The sequence below is a fragment of the Lepidochelys olivacea genome (genome assembly GCF_965140295.1).
Source record: "Lepidochelys olivacea isolate rLepOli2 genome assembly, chromosome: 14".
Taxonomy (NCBI): Eukaryota; Metazoa; Chordata; order Testudines; family Cheloniidae; genus Lepidochelys; species Lepidochelys olivacea.
In genome coordinates this window covers 32,525,996-32,547,815 of record NC_140424.1, presented here as the reverse complement: position 1 = coordinate 32,547,815, position 21,820 = coordinate 32,525,996, and the positions used below count along the sequence as shown (strand labels likewise).

The 21,820-nt window shown below is 49.5% G+C and overlaps 1 long non-coding RNA gene and 1 pseudogene across 3 annotated transcripts in view; one reads left to right on the top strand and one right to left on the bottom strand.

The window, feature by feature from the left end:
- The window catches only part of LOC311530636 (C-type lectin domain family 2 member D-like), a 46,297-nt pseudogene extending 41,016 nt beyond the window's left edge, over positions 1–5,281 (top strand). Inside the window, exons 3-6 of the transcript in view lie at positions 963–1,150; positions 1,901–2,004; positions 3,643–3,757; positions 4,563–5,281. The product of the transcript in view is annotated as a C-type lectin domain family 2 member D-like (transcript). The remainder of the gene's footprint in view (positions 1–962; positions 1,151–1,900; positions 2,005–3,642; positions 3,758–4,562) is intronic.
- Positions 5,282–11,219: 5,938 nt separating this feature from the next.
- On the bottom strand, positions 11,220–16,699 carry LOC311530652. 2 transcript variants are annotated; one of them, XR_014714029.1, is made up of 3 exons: positions 13,552–16,699; positions 13,357–13,473; positions 11,220–12,584 (listed from the first exon to the last, which is right to left on the bottom strand). It is a non-coding gene; the product is annotated as an uncharacterized lncRNA (long non-coding RNA). The 2 variants fall into 2 exon arrangements; XR_014714028.1 differs by having other exon boundaries at positions 13,357–16,699.
- Between the last annotated feature and the right edge of the window lie 5,121 nt (positions 16,700–21,820).

The following is a 21,820-nucleotide window of genomic DNA, read 5'->3' as shown; positions in this document are numbered from 1 at the left end:
TTACTGTGGTGCAAACAAAAGTGACGTGCTCGAAAACATCTGGAGGGGTTTGAGTCCAACTCCTCTCAACTAGACAGGCCTTTCAAATCCTCTTTGGTGTCACTTATGGGTGACCCCACTGCTGCTCTTTCATGGCTCTGAAAGGGTTACACTGCCATGAGGGCTTCCAGAAAGTGCCTTTCTTGCTGCTGTGTTTGGGGAGAGAAAAGTCTGCAGGTAGGAGGTGAATTAAGTTCCATCATTCCTGGCCCACAGTGCAACAGGTCACTTCCCGTGGCTGTGGTTTCTGGCGCCCCCTTGTGGCTTTCATGTCCCTGAGTGAAAGTTCCCACATTCTTCTCAGTTGTTCACCTGCTGTTTGTTGCTAGGTTGAACGTCCAGCTGTTGATCTTGTGCCTGGGGTGAAATGCTCTGAGCTGTGTCAGTCCCTCCCAGGCTGGGAGTGTCCCTGGAATCCTTCTTGCCAGGCAAATTTACAGTGACAAACATCTCCGTCCCCCTGCATCTGATTGCAGTGGACCAGCCCCAGCTGGGGGTCCCAATGGTCTTGGCAAGCCGGTCAATTGACTGCCTGTTTGGCCGCAGTCAAATGCTCCAGCGAGAGCCCTGGGGGGGTAGGAGGCAGCCTGCCTTTCGGATTGCGTCTTGGAGCCTCACTGGTGTTTTCCAGAACTTGGTTTCATTGTTTTGCCTTTTTTTTCTGAGCTAAAATAACTCAGTGAAGTACATTTTTTAAAAAATTAGGTAGATCCATATCTATCGAAAGCTAAACCTACTGGAGACAATGACGTCTTGCTCTTTTTTCTTCCTGGCGGGAGGTAACCAATTCTGATAAATTGGTATTTTAAAATATCTGACCACTCTTTGACAGATTTGACTGGTCAGTTGACCAATTTTTGTACCAGTCAAATGCCCAATTCTCATTGCAATTCTTACCCTCCATGTGACTGTCTCATTCTCAGCGCTGACCTCTCAGCTTTCATCAGCTGATCTGTGCCCCCCTGCGAGCCCCTCGTGCCCGGACGGCTGGATGGGATACCGAGGGAAATGCTACTATTTTTCAGAGACGGAAGGGAGCTGGACCGACAGCCGAAGCCTCTGCTCTGCCCTGGGTGCCTCCCTGGCTGGGATCGACAGTGAGCAGGAAACGGTGAGAGACTCTCGAGTTGCCAGACACTAATCTGGGCACAGGGATGGCTGCTGCAGCAGGACCTGGGCTCTGCCCCGTGGGGTGAGGAGCAGCTGTGAGCCCTCCCGTGCTGGGAGGCCGGAGTGAATGAACTTCCAGCCGCTGAACGCCAGCCCTGGCTGGGCCCAGGGCCCTACTGTCTGTGTGTGATCACAGGGATTGCCCATTCTCCGCTGCCCCCCTCCCCAAATAGGGAGACAGCTTCTGTCTAGGGCAGGGCTGGCTCAAGCATCTCCTGGCCTGCTGGCTGCTGGAGTGGGACTGAGAACCCAGTCAGTGCTCCTGTTGTGGGGATGGGAAAGGAGCAGCCAGCTGAGGAGGCGGGGGAGGAGGGGATCCTTTCACATTGACCCCTCCCACTTCAGCTTGCCTCCCTCCCTCCTCCTCCCTTGCTGGGGTGAGCGGTGGCTGCTCTGTGAGAAGAGACATCTCTGCAGAGAGCTCAGACCCAACAGCTGCCCCCAGCTCAGGGGGACTTGGGGTGTGGGTGACTGGGAGCACTGGGGTAGGGCTGCTGTATGCGGTGGGAGGGTTAAGACTGCCCGGGAGATCTTGTGCTTTGCAAGAGGGAGGGGAAAATCCCCCCTGAAAATAAACTGAGCACCCTTCAATATGTGACTGGGATTCTCTGCAGCACAGAGCCCTGGAGGGGCGGTGGGGGGGAGCATGGGAGGTGGGGATGATACCTGCTGTCCCTCAGCTTTCTTTAAGGCGTTCCTGCTGCGCCATAAGGGTGTCTATGACCACTGGATCGGCCTCTGGAGGGAGCAGGGTCAGCCCTGGAAATGGGCCAATGGCACCAAATTCAACCACCTGTGAGTCTCTCTCACCCCTCTGGACTAATTCCCTGGGCTTGGGGATTCTGGTGTCTGAGCGGTTTGAGCTCAGGTAGATCCACCATTCAGTGCTAGTGAAAGCACCAGACACGACCCTGGTCCGTTCGCGTCCTGCGTGTATCGGAGACCGATGGGAGCCGGCGTGTCCCTGAACTCTCGGCTCCTCCCCGCAGCACGGTGCTGGGCCGGAGACAGAGCCCGCCATAGCCAGAGATGCCCTCGCAGCGCGCTGGGATTTCAGCTGGAACACTCGCTGTTCTCCCCCAGCCCTCTTCAGCAAGGTCCCTGGGGTGTCTGACCCCCCCTGGGGAAAGGAGGCAGCAGGGAGCTCAGGTTAACAGTGGCTGCTAGAGAGGGCAGCATGCCGAGCACTGCATGGCAGGTGCAGGTCCCGCTGGGGATTGCAGCCGGCAGGTTTGAGTGACTTGGCTGGTGAGGCCTCTGAATCCGCAACAAGGCACCGATGTTAAAGGAGCCTGCGGTTCACAGGTGCTGGACGCCTGGGGCTCCCACTGGAACGGGGTACAGTAGTGATGGCTGCCCAACACCCCGCGATGGGTTTCAGTGGGCTCCAAGTGTGATCACAAAACCAGCGCTGCTTGAACCCTGGGACTTCAGCAGTAGAAGCATGAGCCTCTGCCATAGGAGCGAAAGAATCCACTTCTTTAACTGAAACTCCTCCCCGGTTGATAAAGCTCTTTTGCAGGCCAGCCATTAGAGGGGGATGGAGACCCCCCCCCACTTCTCTGGTCTGGGTTACTTCAGTACTTTGAAAAATCAGGCTCTTTTGGCGCTGGGTCAGGGCTCCCCAATGGACAGTCCCCATTCTGCTGTATTGGACCCAACCTTTGGATCCCACCTGCTTCCAGCCTCACTGGGTCTGAAGAGCTACCAGACACTGTCCTGAGTTCGAGCCTCTGTGGCATTCTCCTGGGGTACAGACTCCCTGTCTGGTATGCTCGTTAGGATGTGGGACCCTGCAGATCAGCTGCTGTAGGATCCAAAACCAGTGCTGAACCCTCCCAAATCTCCCGAGAGGCATGTTGTCCCTAGAGCTCCACCCTCCACACCAGATGAACTCTGGGAGACTTACGTGAGGGTTACAAACAAGGAACACATGCTTTCACAAAGGAACTTCTTCAACACTCTCTTTTTCCCCCATGCCCAATGGAAAGCTCAAGAGTTATAGATCAACGGAGAAGGAAACCCCTGAATGCAATTTCTTCTTTCAGTGTCATCTTGGTTCTGCTCCATGTGTTTCAAGGAGGCGAGATCCTTCCTGTCCCCCGCTTTTCCTGCTCAGTCGTCTGGTTCTGGTGATGGTCTGCCCCTCTTGTTAGAGGGTCGGTCCCTTTTGACAATCAGTCTAACAAATTCTCTCTGTCCTGCTGGGGACTGTCCATTCTTCAGCACCCCTGTGGGCTGCTCAGCATAGAGGGTCAGGAACAGTCAGCGGTTCTGCAAAGCCCCTGCTGTCCTGAGCTCTGCTCCTGAGGGGCTGGGAGAGTAGCTGCTCCGCACTCAGGCCTGCACTGTGGAGAACGGCTCCCCTGGCTGGGACTGGTGTGAAATGCCCAGCCTCTGCCTGACTGCAGCTCCCTGGCTTCTGTGTGGCAGGTTTCACTTAAGAGGAGGAGGTGACTGCGCGTATCTGAACGACGAGAAAGGGGTCAGCAGCTCACGGTGCTACATGGTAAGACGGTGGATCTGTAGCAAACCTGAGGTGTATGTGATGGTGTCATAAATATAAAGGGAAGGGTACACACCTTTAAAATCCCTCCTGGCCAGAGGAAAAATCCTTTCACGTGTAAAGGGTTAAGAAGCTAGGATAACCTCGCTGGCACCTGACCAAAATGACCAATGAGGAGACAAGATACTTTCAAAAGCTGGAAAGAGGGAGAACATCAAAGGGGTCTGTGTCTGTCTGGGTGAGGCTTTTGCCAGGGACAGAACAGGAATGGAGTCTTAGAACTTAGTAAGTAATCTAGCTAGATATGCGTTAGCTTATGATTTCTTTAAATGGCTGATAAAATATGTTGAGCTGAATAGAATGAATATTCCTGTCCGTGTGTCTTTTTGTAACCTAAGGTTTTGCCTAGAGGGATTCTCTATGTTTTGAATCTAATTACCCTGTAAGGTATTTACCGTCCTGATCTTACAGAGGTGATCCTTTTCTTTTTACTGTTTCTTCTATTAAAATGTTTCTTTTCAAGAACTGAATGCTTTTGTCATTGTTCTAAGATCCAAGGGCTTGGGTCTGTGGTCACCTATGCAAATTGGTGAGGATTTTTACCAAACGTTCCCCAGGAAGTGGGGTGCAAGGTTTTGGGGAGGATTTTGGGGGGAAAGACGTTTCCAAACAACACTTTCCCAGAAAGCCGGTTAAACGTTTGGTGGTGGCAGTGGAAGTCCAAGGGTCAAATAGTTTGTACCTTGGGGAAGTTTTAACCTAAGCTGGTAAAGTAAGCTTAGGAGGTTTTCATGCAGGTCCCCACATTTGTACCTTAGAGTTCAAAGTGGGGAAGAAACCTTGACAGATGGGAAAAGAGACCGCACTCGAAAGGGGCTCAAAATGAGACTCCTAGAAGTGACACTTATACAACTCACACCTACTTGAACAAGCCAAGATCTCAAAATCAGGCAGTGGGGCCCTCAAGCAATAAGTGTGTCTCGTTTAAACTCCGTATGTGCCATCTGCTTTTGAACCTTTTAAACTCAGGGTTACGTTGTCAAGCTTTTCTCTGCAGCTGAGAGGGAGTGATCTCATGAGAAGGAGTCTTACCTCATTTCCCCAGCATGTGGCTAAGGGAAGGCCTTGTTCATTTAGACTCCAGAACAGCATTTCTCAAATGCAGCCAGCAGCTGATTGTTTTGCAGCCACAAGAGCCTCCAAAGTGCCCCAACAATCGCTCAGATGTTAAGTATTAAAGGTGTCTTCTAAATGCCATAAATCCTCATGCGTGCTCCCTTTTAAATAGTACCATGCCGGCAGAGCTGAGCTACATAGGTGTGGTTTTCTTTCAAGTCACAAAGTGTATTCTTTGGCTAAGAACATAAGAACGGCCATACTGGGTCAGAGCAAAGGTCCATCCAGCCCAGTATCCTGTCTGCCAACAGCGGCCAACGCCAGGTGCCCCAGAGGGAGTGAACCTAACAGGCAATGATCAAGTGATCTGTCTCCCGCCATCCATCTCCACCCTCTGACAAACAGAGGCTAGGGACACCATTCCTTACCCATCCTAGCTAATAGCCATTCATGGACTTAACTTCCATGAATTTATCCAGTTCTCTTTTAAACCCTGTTATAGTCCTAGCCTTCACAACCTCCTCAGGCAAGGAGTTCCACAGGTTGACTGTGCGCTGTGTGAGGAAGAACTTCCTTTTATTTGTTTTAAACCTGGTGCCCATTAATTTCATTTGGTGGCCCCTAATTCTTGTGTTATGGGAACAAGTAAATAGCTTTTCCTTAGTCACTTTCTCTGCACTACTCATGATTTTATAGACCTCTAACCACTGTGTTTACATCTCATGTTATTGTAGCTCTGTAAGTGGCTATGGGCCATCTCACTGCGTGGTGTTTGGGTAGGTTGCGATTGTTCATGGGGGTGGGGAGGGAGGTGAAAAAGTTAAAATGTGACTGGGTATCAGAAAGTATTTCAGGTAATCTAGTGCCAGAAAATGACCTTGAATGTGACAGCAGGTGGCTCCTCTGGGACCTTCTGCTAAGAAAAGCAAAACATAGAAAGAAAAAGAAACACTTCAGCACCAGGGGGAAAGGCAGTTTCCTGTGTTTCCGAAGCCATCTGATTCCATTTCTGAACAAGTTGCAGTGTGAGAGAGAAATTCATCAAATTGAAATGTATGTCGTGCAACGTCCCTTCAGCACTTGTGCAAGGGAAGTTGAACCAAATTACTACGGTGAGCTTCAGAGGCGCAAGCTGTTAAATGATGCAAAAACCAAGCTGAAAAGACAACAGCAACGGCTCAGATTTTGTTGTTACTGTTATCATTATTATTACTGGGCTATGTTGACTATGGTTTTTTTTGTGTGAAAGAAACTTTGGACATATTGGCAGATACATTCTTTCGTTATTAGTCATTATCCTTTCTATTATGTAAAGCATTTTTAAATTTAGTTCAGAATTGTTGTACAGCCCTCCACCTTTGACCAAAAAAGCAAAAGAACAACAAAAAAGACAAGACTGTGCAAAGCACTGGTTTGTTCTGTGTTTAGGTCCAGTAAAGATAAGACACAACTGTACCTTATATTTATTATTGAGTCTGCAAAAAATCCCTATGTAAATATGCACATGTAATTTATTTGTTTGTTTTTCCTACAGTTAGTTAAGTATTGTCAGAGCCTCATTCTGAGGCTGCCAAAAATTTGTGAGAACCCCGGCTCTAGAAAGTGTTAGAAAACAAAATCCTATGTTACCATTACTTTCCAGTATTTGCAAAAAGAAAAGGAGGACTTGTGGCACCTTAGAGACTAACCAATTTATTTGAGCATAAGCTTTCGTGAGCTCCAGCTCACTTCATCGGATGCATTCAGTGGAAAATACAATGGGGAGATTTATATACACACAGAACATGAAACAATGGGTGTTACCAGTATTTATTCACTCTCGCTTGCATCTCTGTTCTTTGATAATAAACTCATTCCTGTTTTCTGTATATCTAATTGCTGTGTTCTCAATAGAGTGGTTGGCCTGAATTGAATCTTACAAACTGCTGTGGACCGCGCCTGTGGGATTAGAGTCACAGTTCTGCATGTGCTCCGGGGAACGGGCTGAGCACTCCCGAGGGACGCTCAGAGGTTTTGGGAGTGTCGATCGCTAACCTGTACACAGAGAGCGAGGCCTGCAGGGGGCTGGAAGGTCAGGCTTGCGCTGCCAGGGGTGGTGGTTTGAGAGAGCTGACCCATGGCAGGCCTGGACAAGGCTCCCCCAAAAGTGCCTCGTATGCCTGCTATGGATCACTCAAACGGGCAGACGTCCCCGGCTCATTCCACCCCTGCACCCCCCAGGTACAACCCACACAAGGCATTCGACCAGGGTGAGGAGAACACCTGCAATGCCCTGTCACCTGACGTGCTGAATTTGCCTCTGAGCCCATTTTCCCTTCCAGCTTGGGAATCCAGAACCCTGCCTTGTTGAGCCAGACATGCTTGCCAGCTGCAAACACAGACCCAGGTCTGGGCCACACCCCCAACGCTGCAGACTTTAACCCAAAACTGCTCAACAGGTCACCTGTCTCCAGCAACTAGCTCCCAATGGGATCCAAACCCCAAATAAATCCGTTTTACTCTGTATAAAGTTTATACAGGGTAAACTCAAATTGTCCACCCTCTATAACACTGATAGGGAGAGATGCCCAGCTGTTTGCTCCCCCAGGTATTAATCACTTACTCTGGGTTAATTAATAAACAAAAGTGATTTCATTAAATATAAAACGTAGGATTTAAATGGTTTCAAGTAATAACAGACAGAACAAATAAGTTACCAGGAAAAATAAAACAAAACACGTAAGTCTAAGCCTAATACATTAAGAAACGGAATACTGATAAATCTCACCCTGAGAGATGTTCCAATAAGCTTCTTTCCCAGACTGGACTCCCTCCAGTCTGGGCCCAATCCTTTCCCCTGGTACAGCCTTGTTCCAGCTCAGGTGGTAACTCGGGGATTTCTTATGACTGGCAGCCCCCTTTGTTCTGTTCCACTCCCTTTGATATCTTTGGCACAAGGCGGGAATCCTCTCACGGTCTCTCTGGGTTTCCACTCCTCCTTCTAAATGGAAAAGCACCAGGTTAAAGACGGATTCAAGTATCATGTGACATGTTCACATGTCCTGTGAGCCCCCCTCCATTCTTTCAGGACTGGCCCGCACGTATGCGGTGAAGGCTTGCAGGTGAACAGAGCCATCTACAGTCAGTTGTCCTAGCTAATGGGAGCCATCAAGATTCTAAGCCACCATTAATGGCCCACACTTTGCATAACTACAGTAGGACCTCAGAGTGATATCTCATATTCCTAATTTCAGATACAAGAATGACACATTCATCCAAATAGGATGAACACACTCAGTAGATTTGTAAGGTCTCATTACAAAACTTATAGAGACCTTTTGCATAAAGCATATTCCAGTTACATCGTATTCACACTTAAACATTTTTATAAAGCTTATGAAGTGCAATGTCACAGGGTCAATACCCTCAGAGGATACCTGCAGATAGAGGCTTCCCTGGCTGGTGGAAAGGCCTCAATTGCCCTGCTTCCCATGGCCAGAAGGCATTGTAGTACAGCTATTCTCAGCTTACCCGGGCCTATGTGGAGCAGAATGTACATTAGAGCAGCCCCAAGGCTGCTCTGACTTAGACCTGGTCAGCACAAAGCCTGACGATCATTTGTCTACTCTGCGATCAGCACTGGCTGCCAGTGAGTTGGCCACCCAGGAAGCGTAGCCCTTGGCCCTTCCCCTTGTGCCTGAGGTCCCGCCACTCCCCTTCTGCCCCCCTCCCTCCCCTTCTACCTACCTCTCCCCCGCAGGAGCCCAAAGCACCCTCACCACAGCCCACAGCCCCAGCACTGGATGGCAGAGGTCGGGGGGCGAGACCCCAGCCCCGGGGCACTGCAACCTCAGTGCCCACAGCCCCATGACACCTGCTGCCCATGCTGATCACGCTGTCTGGATTGAAGAGATTTGATGCACGTTACCCTACTGTTCCCGTATCGTGTCCGAATCCCAGAGCTGTTGGCACCACTGGAAACGGAACATTTATTCATTCCTAAATCTGTTCAAAGTGTGTAAGTGCAAAGAAGAAAGGAATAATAAAATATATATAAGAGAACCCCTGAGATGCCTAGCTCTGTAAACAGTGAGAGGTGAGGAAGCCCCTCTCATGTGGGTGCATTGTATGGTGCCATATGCACACCCAGCACTTCTCAAATCCCAGATGTTCTAATCCACATCCATCTCCTCGCCCTCCCATTCTCCCATCTCCTCCACCTCCATCTCCTCCATGTCGCTGCTGTCAGGGTCGTGTTGGGGCTCCGTCGGAGCCCTGGCTTTTGGGCTATCTGCTGCTCCATAGAAATCCCTGGCAGCATCTCCCATTGGCAGCTGCAATGTGATATTCACAGCAAAGTACGAAGCATGGTTGAAATCTACAAGCACAGAGCCCTGCGGCTGGGTTAGAGGCCAAGTGCACAGAGGTTTGTGCTGCTCATGCAGGTGGAGGGATGAAGGCAAAAACATCAAACTAGGAACCGAATTGGACAACCATTTCACTGTAGACAAAGATCTCATGCCCCTCATCCCGACCAGCAGCTCCCTGCTAGCCCAGTTTTGTCAATATTCCTTTGCCACCCCAGAGCCCTCTGCGGTTCTGGCCTTAGGTCACCCCAGACAGCTCTCTTGATTCTCTTCACTCCTTCTGTGGCAGATACAGGATACACAGCGGGGCGGTGTGCGGGTTTCCTTGGCACTCACTTCGAGTGAGCTCCATAACTCAAGGCTTCACCGTTCATTAGTAACACGCCAATTGCAACCCCACACCAGCCAAACCCATTCGCAGCTCCAGCAGGGCTTCCTTTCTGTTTCTTACCCGCCTTACACACACTCCGCCGAACCCAGAATACACTGGCGAGGAACATCTCTTCCTGACCCCTGCATGTGACCAGCTGAAGCAAGAGACTTGGGACCATAAGACATATACCAGACAAGACCCTCAGGGTTGCCCAGTCCACCCCCATCCCACAAGCAACCCTCTCATACAGTCACACTCAAATGTGTCCAATGCTCTCTTACAACTAATAAAGTTTGCCCCTATTGGGAGGCTGTTCCAGAACCTCCCTCCTCAAATGGTTAGAAACTTTCTAATCTCCCAGCCTGAACTTGTTCTTGGCCAGTTGATTCGCCTTTGTTCTTGGGCCTACATTGTCCTTTAGCTAGAACAGCTCTCCACCCTCCCTGGTCTTTACCCCGATGTATTTATGGAGAGCCATCAGATCCCCTCTCAGCCTTTGTTTTGCTAGACTAAACCAGCCCAGCTCTCCCAGCCTTCTCTCGTGAGACAGGCCCTCCATTCCCTGATCATCCTGAGAACTCTTCTCTGTACCTGTTTCACTCTGAATTCATCTTTCTCGAATGATCAGAATCATACACAGGATTCTAGAGGAGGGCTCTCCAGGGCCATGTACTTTCGTACTTCTCTGTCTCGACTGGAAGTGCCTCAGCTGATGTATCCTAGCATCACATTTGCCTTTTTCATGGCCACATCACATGGGTGGCTCAGTCACCGTATAATCGACCAACACATCAAGGTCTCGCCCCTCCTCTGTCGCCTCCAACTGATGAGCCCCAGCATCAAGAAGAAATTCTTCTTATTAGACCCTAAGTGGAGGATTTTGCACCTGGTACCTTTAAATGTCATCCTTCTTCTGGTACTCCAGTCTTCAAGGTCATCCAGATCTTCCTGTGTAATATTCTACCCCCTCTGGACAGACCATGTTTCCCAGCTTTTTAATCATCAGTAAGTTTTGTTATCACTCTCCTACTTTTTGGGTTAACACCATTAATAAAGAGATTAATGAAGATGGATCCCAAAACAGATCCTTGAAGAACTCCATTAGGAACCTCCCTCCGATCCCATAGTTGAGTTTCCAGACTTCTCCCCTTTAATTGGTTCCTTACCCGCCTTACAATTCTTGTACTGATCCCCGTCTTCTCTAATTTAGCTAAGAATTTCCCACGTGATACCGTATCAAATGCTTTACTGAAGTCCAAGTATATTAGATCTGCTGCATTTCCCTTCTCTAAACAACCAGTTCTCAGCTCAAAGAAAGAGCTCAGGTTAGTCTGGCCCCATCTACCTTTGGTTACATCCCCTTTTCCATTTACCTCTGCTGGAGACCCCAGGGCATGGCCACTAGTTAAGTTGAGGAGATGGAAGGCCATAAGGGTCGAAGAGGTCTCCCTGCTAAAGGCCTAAGGGCTTCTTCTCAACCCCCCTTAATAGAATTCAGGCCTGGCTGGTTTGAGTAAGCTCTTTTGCTCTTAAAACAATGTTGCAGATGCAGACAATGCCCCATAGTGTAAGGTTTGCTGACGCCAAGTTAAAGATAATAGGAGAGAGAGCTACAAGGCCAGACAGGATGTGCTGGTTGTTGCGGTTCAGTGATGAGACAGAACACAGCTTTTTGCAAGCAAGCAGGCTGGTCAGCGGAGATGGGCTGTTCTGCCCCCCCTGCCTTCCACCTTCTCCTTTTATTATATTTCTCCCCCTAAGCATTACACACTGCTACACAAAGGAATGTATGACGTTGATTCATATGCTTAGTTACCATCCTCTATCTACTACAATCCTGGTTCTCAGGCCTTGAGCCCAGGCTAAAAAAACCTCCCACAGTTGCTGTCCAAACAATCAAGTTCTCAGGGTTCATATCTAGCCCTTGTCCTTGGATAGAGCAATGTGTGCATTGCTCCTAGGAAACAGTCAGGGTGTGCCCCGCCTGCTTCCAGGTGGAATAGCTAGACATTAACCCTTCATCTCCCCTTTTTTGTTTATTGAAGTTGGCCATCTCATGGTAGCCGCCAATTTGTTTGTCATGCTATTTAACTCCCAGACAGACAAGGACATAACCTGGGGAGCTTTCCAGGGCAAAATTTTACAAAGTCTTAACAAGGAAGGAATACATTGTACACAGCAACAACAAAAATAAGCCCACAAAATAACCAAAAGCTTAACATCTGCAATATAATCATCTAAAAGGGGTACACTTCTTTTACTACAATTATAACCAGCAAAAGGCAATATAAGTATCATTCTACTAAGACAGCAAAGGGTGCCATCACTTAAATTTGCAGGAATATAATTAAAGGTGCATGAACCACAAGTAAAAACCCATCCTGATGGTAGGATGATATGGCCATAATTATATGAAACATTAACAGCATGGGAACAATTTAAAAGGGATTGAGAAGTTTTTGACAGCCCAATGGCACCTTTGTACTAGTGCAGTTAACTACACGCGCACAGGTGACATTGTGAGCCCCGGCTGGGTGCGGTGTGTGAAGGGATATAGCCGTGCGAGGCAAAGTATAGTTGGCCGGGCCCCAATTAGCCATGCTAACATACTGGGAGAAAAGATTAGCATAAGCAAAGAGCAGTATCTTATTCTCCTTCGGGCTTATAACGGGGGAGGCACTTCCGAGCCAACCCCTACAGAAAATAGCAGGCACAAAAGGCACACAATCATCACAGAATTAGCAGTGATTTGGGCGAGAATCGCCACAAACAAAGTCTTAGGAGTTTCTGGCTGCTGATCTGCTGCCAGTTTTCGTTGAGCCGTGGCGACCAATGCTTTTACTGCTCCCCCTGTCACGGGCTGGCTTGGGACGTTACGCCTCCTCCGTTTCCGTCCCACCGTTGTCGACTCGGGGGGCAACGCGGTCTCCTCCAAGGTCAGCTGAAACTCTGGTATGGGATTCGACAGCCCCTGGTGCCATGCCATGTTGTTTAAGTGCTGGTCGCATGCACCGGGCTGGAACCCACAACGGTCCTGCAGGGAGAGACACAGCAGCATATCCCCGACCCCAAGTGATTAGAGGTGCTGGGCCCAGCCACTGTGGATCGGGCAGCTGACGGTAAAAGACACGCGGTCTTTCCAGTACCTCAGATTTGTGAAAATACCGATCCGCAGGGGTCTGCTGATCTGCATTCAGTGTTAAATTATTTAAAGTAAACAAGAGAATATACATCTGTTGTTGAATGTCTCCTAAGGTTCGGAGATGCAGCTCCCCTTGTTTTAATTGTTTATCTAGCAAGGTTTTGAGTGTGCGATTGGCACGTTCAACAATGGCTTGGCCCGTGGAATTATAAGGGATTCCGTGTTTAAGACGGACGTCCCAGCGGGCACAAAAGGTGGAGAGGGCTGCAGAGCAGTAGGCTGGGGCATTATCTGTTTTAATTTGGCAAGGGCGACCCATAACAGAAAAGGAGGCCAGCAAATGGTGAATAACTTTGTTAGTGGCTTCCCCACGTTGTGGGGTTGCCCAAAGGAAGCCTGAATAAGTATCAACGGAAACATGTAAAAATGAATAGGGGCGGAATTGTGGTACATGAGTAACATCCATTTGCCACAGCTGATTTGCTGCGGTACCTCGGGGGTTAACGGCATAAGAAAAAGTAGGAGCAGCAGCAGCACAGTGGGGGCAGGAACGAACAATGGAACGTGCATGATCAGCAGGAATGTGGAACTGCCGGGCCAAAACAGAGGCAGACTGATGAAAAAAGGCATGGCTTTCAATGGGGTCAGAAAAAAGGGAATTTACCTGACCACGCAACGCGCGATCGGCGCGTGCATTGCCCTCAGTGAGTGGCCCAGGCAGAGGGGTATGACTGCGAATATGAGCAACAAAGTAAGGGAAATGACGAGTGGCAAGAAGACGCTGTAAAGACAAAAACAGGCGAAGGAGATCTGCATCAACCTGAGGGGTAATGAGGGCAAGGGGTAAATGATCAATTACCTGATAAACATAATGGGTATCCACAATTAAATTAAAGGGACAATCAGTAAAAAGTTGAAAGGCCAAAATAACAGCAGCCAATTCTGAACGCTGTGCAGAACGCTGAGGCAGTGTAAAACGAGAATGCCAACGAGGGGGGTCACCCAACTGATAAGTGACTACACCTCGGTGGGGAGAGCCATCAGTAAAAAGAGTGACAGCGGAAATAATGGGTTGAGAGCGGCTAAGACGATGAACAACTAGGGGCACCTTTTGGGTAATGACCAATCGAGGATCTTTTGGAGGATTGTAAGAAATCTCTCCCACATAATCACAAAGAGCAACCTGCCAGGGCAAGGAGGTGTGGCACAAAGAGTCAAATTCAGTACGGGACAAGGGGAGCACAATGGCAACTAAATCAGTGCCAGTGAGTTGCACTGCACGGTGGCGGGCTTTACGAACAAGATCAGATAGGGCATCTAAATACGGATAAATATTTCGAGGAGGGGTGGATGAAAGGTACAGCCACTCTATAATAGAGACGGCTGTATCTGTACGGGGTACAAACAGAGCCACAGTTGGCGTATGAGGGGTGGCAAGAAGAACCAATTGTAAGGGACGGACCTCCGGGAGTCTGTCCACAAACTGCTGACTCAATGCTGCATTGATTTGTCGAATGCAGGCAGTATGCTTTTCAGTGATGGCAATAACCGCACCCGGTGCCTGGGCTCCACGCAGGAGCTCAAACAACGGCTGCAGCATTGAAGTGGGGAGACGAAAATAGGGCCGAATCCAATTTAAATGACCCAAAATCTGTTGTAATTTAACAAGGGTTAGGGGTTGAGGTAAAATTAATTCCGGACGAACCGGAGCAGCATAGGTTTGTAAAACCTTATACCCAAGGTAGTGGTAGGGATAAGAGCGTTGGATTTTTTCTGGTGCCACTAACAGGCCATTTTGGCCGAGAATCTGAGATAAAAATTCAAGCTGTTGTGCCGTGACCCGGGGACCGCTTAGCAAAATGTCATCCATGTAATGGTAGACCTTCAGCGAAGGGTACCGGGCACGAAAAGGGGCAAGGGCCCGATCCACAAAAAGCTGACACAAGGTTGGACTATTTTGCATTCCCTGGGGCAAGACCTTCCACTGATACCTTTGAGAGGGTTGCTGATTATTATATTGTGGCACCGTAAATGCAAATTTTTCGCGATCTTGAGGGCAAAGGGGGATGGTAAAAAAACAATCTTTTAAATCTAACACACAAAGTTGATCGGTTTGAGGAATTAAATTTGGATTTGGCAAGCCAAATTGCAAGGGGCCCATAGGTTGGATGCGTTTATTTATTTCTCTTAAATCATGTAACAGCCGCCAAGCACCTGATTTTTTCTTAATAACAAACACCGGGGTGTTCCAGGGACTGGTGGAGCTCTCCAATCGCTGTGCTTGCAAATGCTGCTGCACAAGTGAATGAAGTGCTTTTAACTTTTCTAGAGGGAGGGGCCACTGGTCAATCCATACGGGCTCTAAGGATTGCCATACCAAGGGCAAGGCGGAGGGCACGGTGGGTGAGGGAGGGTTTTGGGCCATCAGATGTTAATATCGAGGGTGGTGTCTAACTTTGTAAGTAAATCACGGCCCCAAATATTGAGGTGGACAGGGAGCACAAAAGGGCGGATTGTAGCAAGGGCACGGCCTCCTGGTTTAGAGACCGTGACCCAAGACAAACTTTGGCGCCCGGGTTTGCTACCCCCAATCCCCCACAACTCTTTAGAAGGAACCGTAGGCCAACTAACCGGCCACTCCAGGTCACGAATCACTGTAACGTCAGCTCCAGTGTCCACCAGCCCTGTAAAAGGAACATCATTTAAGAGAAGTGTTAACTGAGGTTTCGAGGGGCGGACTGACATTGTCAGAGCAACAAGTGGAGAAGACGCGCTGTGAGACGGCGAGTGAGACAACGTCGATCCAAAGCCTCCTCCACCCCGAGTTCGATCCTCGGCAGCTGGCACCTGATAGGGGACTAAAATCAATTGTGCAATTGACCGTCCACGCGGGAGCGACTGTGGAAGATGAGTCCACACCTGAACCTTAATAATGCCAGTGTAATCAGCATCAATGACCCCTGGAATGACAAAAAAGCCCTGTTTCCCAGCATGTGAGCGAGGGAGAACAAGACCCACAAAGCCGGCAGGGAGAGGTCCCGTCACCTGTGTAGGTATGGCACAGACCTCCCCTGGCAGCCGAAAGTCAGTGTCCTCCTGCATGATCAAATCAAGCCCTGCACTTCCAGCAGTCGCTGCCCTCATAGAGTCTACGGATTCCAAGGCAGAGGAGCGATTGCCTGAGTAGGAAACACCCCCGTTTGGCCCTGGGTTCGGGGGGGACCCGTCGCGCGGTTTCCCGACCCGCTACGACACTGATTAGCCCAGTGATAACCTTTCCCACACTTGGGGCACTTCTTTGAGGGTCGGGCTGGTGCCTTAGATGAGCGGCACTCCCGCTGAAAATGACCCTCCTTTCCACAGCGGTAACAGCGCTTCCCCTCCTTCCCAGTTTTTCTGAGGGCGGCAGCCAGAACTCCAGCCTTGTGGGCTTGTGTGCCAATGTTCTGGCACGCCCGCAGCATGTCTGAGAGCTCTAAAACACCAGAGACTTGTGCTGCCTGGAGAGCACGGCGGCAATCCTCATTTGCATTTTCAACTGCCAATTTTAACAGGAGCTCGTGAGCTGCCTCAGTGTTATCCACCTGTCGGAGGATAGCCTCCTGCAATCTGTTGGTAAAATCCAAAAAGTACTCTAAGGCACCCTGACGGATACTGACAAAGCTTTTGGTAGGCTTGCCTGAATCCGGGACCTTCTTGAAAGCATGCTGGGCACAGGTGGAGATAATGGGGAAGAAGGCCGGAGGGAGTTGAGACTGCATCCCAATAGTAGCAAACTGGCCCTCCCCTGCCAAATGCTCATAAATGATACCTTGCTCTCTATATACCTGGGCTTGGCGTTCTGCCATCTGCCGATACTCACTAAGCCAAATAACATACTGACTGGGTGACAACATCATGCGCAGCAGCGTTTTCCAATCCTCAGGGATTAGGGAGTACCCAGCACCCATCCCTTCAATGAGACCACGCACAAAGGTGCTAGTCAGGCCAAATTCACGAATTGCTTTCTTTACCTCTCTAACCACCGAGTATGGCAGAGTGGTCCAGGTGCCCACGGGGTTGCCCTGGTCATCATTCTGCCAGGTCACCGGGCAAACGGAGACCAGATCAGCCAGCTCCTCTGCTGTAAGATCTGATCGAGCTTTCGCTGCGTGAACCATTTGTTGCACCAGCGAAAGCTTCTGAGCAGATGCAGATGACTCTCCGGGGGGCCCCATGGGGGGAGGGTGATCACACACCGGCTCCGGTGGGGAAGGCCAGGGAGGCGGTGGTAATAGAGGCACTGGGGGCGAAGCAGGGGGAGGGATGGCTGCAGGAGCGGACGGGGGTGGCAGGATCGGCAGCTCCTCTGTTGGTGCTGAAGAGGGCCTTTCCAAGGCGACACGCTGTGTCGCATCGCCAGGAGGGGGGATGACTACAGGGGCGGACGGGGGTGGCGAGAGCACCAGCCTCGCGAGGGAGGGTCTGTCCGAGGCGACACGCTGTACCACGTCGCGGCAGAGGTGCCAGGCATGTAAAGCCTGCACGGGTGCCCGAGGCTCTTTGTGCAATGTCTGGCCCAATCACTCCCAGTCCGCTAACTTAAGGCTTCCAGCTTCAGGATACCACGGGCACTTGGCACGCACCTCCTGTAGCAGGAGAGTGAGTTCTCGAGCCGGGCAGTCATGCTGAGCCTTACGCAGCAAATACTGCAGCTCATTACGGTGTTGCACTTGCAAAGCAGAGAGGGAGCTTCCCATACTTACCACAATGAAAAATACTCACCGGGATCCACGAAGTGGATGAGTGACGCGTCTGAAACCCTTGCCGGGCGAGGTGAGTGCTGAGGGCCCCACGTTGGGCGCCAGTTGTTGCGGTTCAGTGATGAGACAGAACACAGCTTTTTGCAAGCAAGCAGGCTGGTCAGTGGAGATGGGCTGTTCTGCCCCTCCTGCCTTCCACCTTCTCCTTTTATTATATTTCTCCCCCTAAGCATTACACACTGCTACACAAAGGAATGTATGACGTTGATTCATATGCTTAGTTACCATCCTCTATCTACTACAATCCTGGTTCTCAGGCCTTGAGCCCAGGCTAAAAAAACCTCCCACAGTTGCTGTCCAAACAATCAAGTTCTCAGGGTTCATATCTAGCCCTTGTCCTTGGATAGAGCAATGTGTGCATTGCTCCTAGGAAACAGTCAGGGTGTGCCCCGCCTGCTTCCAGGTGGAATAGCTAGACATTAACCCTTCACTGGTTCTTTAAGTTGCTAGGAATGCTTGTTAGAGGTTGCAGGAAATAAACATTGTCCTAACCCATATAAGAAAGGCAGAGTATTTGTGCAAAGTTTTGATTGGCTGATGTGTAGTGCAGTAGCATTGAGGAATATAAATGTGTGTAATGACCTGCTCTGATGTGCAGGATTTGAGATTCTATTCTCCCTGTACCTTGTTTGCAGCTGCAAATAAACTTTTCTGCTTCCCCACCCCGTTGTGATTATTGAGTGACGCACACCGGGTAACGAACCCCCCCCGCTGTTGTTCGCCTCTGGAACTGGGTGCCGGCAACAGCTTTTGGAGTCCCAACGTGGGGTGACGAGGATGCAATTTAGTCTTGCCCAGATCCCTTCTGGAAGTCGAGGATTGCAGCGACAACCGACGCCCAGCACACACCGGTGAGTTCATTGGGGGCCTCAGAGGAGAAGGAGTTTGATCAACCCCGGAGGGAACGACGGTGCAAGACACTCACATAGTGGAGAAGCAGCTGTGGGAGACGGTGAGGAACCTGTTCCTTGGATATAGGGGAGGAGCAGCTGCGGGCGATGTTGGGGAACCGGTCCCTTGGATAAGGTAGGAACCTTTTGAAATCCGGATTATATGCTCTGTTGGAACCTGGGGACGCCCACAGTTACCCTGTAGGTATCGGACAGGAACAGAGCACGGGAGGTACGGTACGATGCACGCCCCTAGAGTGTATTTTAGTAAATTGGAAGATATTTGGATCAGATCCAATGACTAAGGGTAAATTAAAGCGATTTTGTACAGTTGACTGGCCTCAGTACCAATTAGAGGACCAAGAACAGTGGCCTCCCGGAGGATCACTAAATCATAATACAATCCTCCAGTTACTCCTGTTCTGTCAGCGAACGGGGAAGTAGAATAAGCATTCGTGTGCTTACTTGTTTATAACCTTATAGTCTCGTACTGATATTTTACAATGCTGTAATTTAACCCCGATTGGCCCTGTAGCAATTAATGTCAGTCCCCGGATCCCCACCCCAAATGTAATGGCAGATCCGGTGTCTCCTTCGGCCCCTACACCCACACAGAGCGAGGCTCAAAGTAAGATTCTTAGTGAAGCTCATAGTGGGGTTCAGGCTCCATCTGCTGGATTATACCCGTTACTTACCAAGACTAAAATCGCCCCTAATGCAATACAAAGGACAAGCTCTTACCATGCAGGTCTATACTCATGCATCTTTTAATCCTATGGACCTGGCCGCTTTCAAACACAGGCTGGAGAATTTTCTATCAACCCAAGCAAGTTGGTATCGGTCTTTGAGGGATATCTTAGCAGATACAAGCCAGGCTGGGATGATAGTAATGTCCTTCTGCAAACAATATTGACTGAGGTTAAACAAGAACAGGTCATAGCTAAAGCAAGGAAAAAAGCGAAAAGGCAATATGACCAAGACCGTAACAATGTCCCGATCCCAGATAATCAAGTTCCTATAAAAAATCCTAGGTGGGACCCAAATGACAATCAGGCTATGACCCACCACACCTTCTATAAGGAGCTGCTACTGTATAGACTCCGTCATGCAGCTGTCAGACAGAATAATTAAACTAAACCATAGAAGGTAGTGCAGGATCCAAAGGAAAGCCCTGGAGCGTTTTTGCAGCACATTCGAAACACGATCCAACAGTATACCAATGCAGATCCTAATAATCCACAAACTGAGGCAATTATTAAAAAACTATTTACAAGCAGGGCAGCCCCCGACATTAAGAGAAAGCTACAGAAAAAGGAGGATTTGATAAGTATGACCATGGCACAGATTTTAGAAGCAGCAAATCAAGTGCATAGTTTAAAAGAAGTAAAAAAAAAAAAAAGCAAGTAAAATTAATGGTAGCGGCAGTGCAGGCAGGCACGAAGGAAAGTAAACAAAAAAAGGGGGCCGTGGACACGGACGTCCAGGCCCGCGAAAAAGACGACTGGGGCGCAATCAGTGTGCCCTGTGTCGGCAAGAGGGACACTAAAAAAATAAGTGCCCAAACAAAAAGAAAAGGGGAAGTACCTCTATGATGGCGATAAAAAAAAAAAAAATAAGGGTGTCAGGGGAAACAGATCATCCTACCCCCGGAACCCCGAGTAAAAATGCGGGTGGGAAATGAAGAAATAGATTTTTTAGTCTCCTGAATTTTGTGGGACTCCAAAGATATCGGGTAGCACGAAGTAAGGCTCAGATTGCTCTCCCGCAGGTACAGTACCTCGGGTTCTACATACAGCAGGGGGAACGCCAGCTTTCAAATAAAAAAATAAAAGCCATATGCCAAGTTCCTATCCCGAGTAATCGCAAGCGGCTCAGAGCATTTCTGGGGATGGCAGGCTTCTGTAGAATATAAATCCCAGAGTTTGAACTATAGGCTAGACCCCTGTACGACTGTGTAAAAGGAGCAGACCATGACCCCTTTCATTGTACCCCAGAGGCTGACAGGGCATTTAAAATCCTAAAAAAAAAGCTAATGGAAGCCCCGGCTCTAGGTCTGCCAGATCTCTCCAAGCCATTTCAGTTGTATGTACATGAACGAAAGGAGGTGGCCCTGGAAGTACTCACACAGCTGCTAGGAGCATGAAAACGTCCGGTGGCATATTTTCCGAAATAACTGGACCAAGTAGCCAAGGGCTGGCCAGCGTGCCTGCGGGCAGTGGCAGCCACCGCCCTGACCCTGGCAGAAGCAGAGAAACTGACACTAGGGGGAAAAATACAGATTTTTACACCACACATGGTACGCGCTTTACTGGATGTTAAGGGCGGCCTCTGGCTCACACAAGCGCGTATGGCAAGATACCAAGCAAAGCTCTTAGAGAACCCTGAGGTCACGCTGCAGCCTTGTCCATCCCTTAACCCTGCCACCCTCTTACCAAAAACTGAGAAACAGAAACATGACTGTTTAAAAATCATAGATGCCCAATATTCTAGCCGCCCGGACTTGAAGGATGTGCCCCTCCCAAATGCAGATTATGAGTGGTACACTGATAGTAGCAGCGTGGTAATAAATGAGCAAAAACCGGCGGGTTATGCTATTGTAACCCTCAGTGACACCGTGGAAGCTGAAAGTTTGCCCGCTGGGACCTCTGCCCAGTTGGCTGAGCTAGTGGCCCTGACCTGTGCACTCGAACTGTCCAAAAAAAAACCAGGTCAATATTTTCACTGATTCCAAATATGCTTTTGGGGTGCTGCATGCTCCTGCTGGCCTGTGGAAGCAGAGGGGAATGCTGACAGCCCAAGGCTCCCCAGTCAAGTACGGGCCCCAAATCCTCCGGCTTCTAGAGGCAGTGCAACTCCCTTTGGAAGTGGCAGTGGGACACTATAAGGCCCATCAGAGGGAGGATCAAGATGTGACCAGGGGTAATGCCAGGGCAGATAAAGAGGCAAAGCATGCTGCCACCCTGCTGTTCCCTCAGACTAAAAACACCTATATGCATGCCCTTATCCCATCAGTGGGGAAGCTCCCGACCCCTCAGTATTCTGGGGAGGAGAAACAGCTAGCTGACAAACTTGGTCTCCAGGAAAAGGAGGGATGGCTTCATTCCCCAGAAGGGAAAGTCCTCTTACCAAAGGGCCTAATTCTGCCAGTATTACAAAAATTACATCAAACCACTCATGCTGGCAGGGAGGCACTTATCCAAGTAATAAAAAAGTACTTCATAACCTCCAGACTCAGAGCCCTAGCTGCCCAAGTACAAACAAAATGCCTAGTCTGTCAAAAGAATAACCCCCAATCAGGACACCCAGTACCACCAGCGGCCCTGGAACCCACTCCAGGCCCCGGAGGGGGGGCCAAATAGACTTTGCTAAGTTTCCCCGGAACCAAAAGTTCAAGTATCTCCTTGTCATAGTAAATGGATTCAGCAGATGGTCAGAA